This window comes from Equus quagga, chromosome 10 (genome assembly GCF_021613505.1).
Source record: "Equus quagga isolate Etosha38 chromosome 10, UCLA_HA_Equagga_1.0, whole genome shotgun sequence".
NCBI classification, from domain to species: domain Eukaryota; kingdom Metazoa; phylum Chordata; class Mammalia; order Perissodactyla; family Equidae; genus Equus; species Equus quagga.
The window spans coordinates 101041214-101043860 of record NC_060276.1 but is presented as its reverse complement, the minus strand read 5'-3'; positions in this window follow the sequence as shown (position 1 = coordinate 101043860).

Sequence of the window (2647 nt, the reverse complement as noted above, 5' to 3'; positions counted from 1 at the left end):
AAGAAATTATGAAGGTATATGAGGTAAGATTTGGAAAACTTTTCCCTACTTGGTCTGCCATAACTACTTTCCAAAGATCAATGCATGTATCAGACTGGTGTGTCATTCTAAAGTATATGGGTATACAAACATATACAAGGGTGGGCCCAGATTAGGTGGAAGCTAAAGTTTATACAATATCATGGCATTATTAAGAAAAATAATACAAAATTATGTATTTATTACTAGGTTCAAAAGTGTATATATATACATTTTTTGGTTGTTTTGTTTTGTTTTTTAGGAAGATTAGCCCTGAGCTAACATCCACGCCCATATTCCTCTACTTTATATGTGGGATGCCTGCCACAGCATGGCTTGATAAGCGGTGCACAAGTCCGCACCTGGGATCTGAACCGGTGAACCCCGGGCCCCTGAATGGAAGCATGCAAACTTAATCACTACACCACTGGGCTTGCCCCAGAAAAGTATGTATATTTTTAATGAAAAGAGAAATCACCAGGAATTGCTGGAGCCCTAACAGTTCAGGTTCATTTCTTTTGAAGCCTCTTTAGACAATTTTCTAGACTTGCCTATAGAGAAATACTTTCTGTGCAAACTGGTTCCCAGAACATACTATAACTCCAAGCATGCCTAGAAATCCAGGGACAAGAGAGAAACCCTGAAGCTTAAGCTTCATTACTCTCATAGAACTCTGCCACTGGGTATATATAGTGTGGGCAGCCAGTGTACAGAGCTTAGTTGTGCAAAAAATACAATTCTTTTAATTTTTTGCTCTTACTCAATTTTTGTTTAAGATTCCCATTCTACTGGAGTAGTAGAAACTTGTTCTCGGTCAGTTGAGTGTTCATCCATTTTCTTAGAGATTTGGTCAAGGTTCCAGGGGACTTAAAGTTGCTAAGGAATTAGAACAGGTAACTCTTGGCAAGGCTATTGAAGACTCAGGGTGTCTAGGCCCATTGTGTAGTCAGTCATTCTTCTCCTTGGTTCTTTCTTTCTCAGGGCTTGGCTCCTCTCTCTGGGACACTCCAATACTTAGATTCTTATCTAGCAGGTTGCCTCCAAAATAGCTCATACAGGTTGTTTACAACGAACATATGTGCCCAAAAGGTCGACAGCAGACCAACAGTACTGGTTAGTCTATATTTTGGATATCACTCTATTGTCTTCTCCCCACCCCCAAACTTGGAAGACATTTTGTGTAGAGAAAATCAAGAAAATGAAGAAATGTTACTCATTCTTATGATTTTTTCCCCATTTTCATGAATGCTCAACATGTTTTCTATCTAAGGACTTTAAATTTTAGGTGTCCATATCCAGAAGAAACTTGAACTTTCTTTTCTGCTTTCTCATTGCCCCCCTGAAGCAACGAACTTAGGCATTTGAATGGGGTGGGTAAGGGGAGATCATGGAATGGGAAGTAGTGGATAATGATTAGGGAAATAATTAGTTAAAATTTAATAAATAACCTAACCATATGTTTTACAAAGGATGTCATCAATTATAATAAGATGTTATTAGATTATTAGATTATGGAATACTACTCAGCCATAAAAAAGACAAAATTGTGCCATTTGCAACAACATGGATGGACCTTGAGGGTATTCTGTTAAGTGAAACAAGCCAGACAGAGAAAGACAAACACCATATGATTTCACTCATATGTGGAAGATAAACAAACACATGGATAAGGAGAACAGATCAGTGGTTACCAGAGGGGAAGGTGGGGGGGGGGGGGGGGAAAGGGGTAAAGGGGTGCATATATATGGTGATGGATAAAATCTAGACTATTGGGGGGGAGCACAATGCAGGCTATACAGAAACTGATATATAATAATGTACATCTGAAATTACACGATGTAATAAACCAATGTGATCTCAATAAACTAACTAAATTAAATAAATATATGAAATTAACTTTTGAATTTTTTATCACTTGATTACATACATTAATCTATGCAATACCTTACTGATTTTTGTTCCATATCACAATCCAAGTTTAAGTATTAGCTGACTTTACATGGGGAATAAAAAGATTCTACTGCATCACTTTTGGCCCCCAGGAGTGAACACATTGTATTACTCCTTTGATATATATTGAGAATCTATTATGTGACAGACAATAACACTTCAAGTGATGGAGTGCAGTGGTTCACACAAAAACATCTCTGTCCTAATGAAACTTAGATTTCATTGGAAAGGAGAGTAATAAAGAAGCATATACGTTTTATAATGTCAGGTACAGATAAATGCTATGGAAAAAATAACAAGGCAGGTGAAGGCTTAGAGAATAAAGGGAGTAGTCAGGGAAGGTCTTTTTCAGGAGCCCTGAAAAAATTAAGAGACTGAGCCATGTGACCATCTGGAGGAAGTTCCCTGATGGAGAGAAGAAGTGATAGAGGGACTTTGAAAAAGACAGAGTTACTGTGAAGAGGGAGCACAGACAAGAGTGAGAGGAGATGGACTTGGAGAGGGGTCCAGGAGCCAGACCATGTGGCAGGTACAGCTCTACAGTCTACAGCTTTGGATTTTATTCTTAATAAGTGTTATGAGTCTTTGAGAGCTTTTCTTTTTGTTCTTTGCTTAGCTTTGTTTCTTTTAACCAGAGTGTCATTTTTTCATAAACAGTGCCCAGTGTCACTACTTTTAG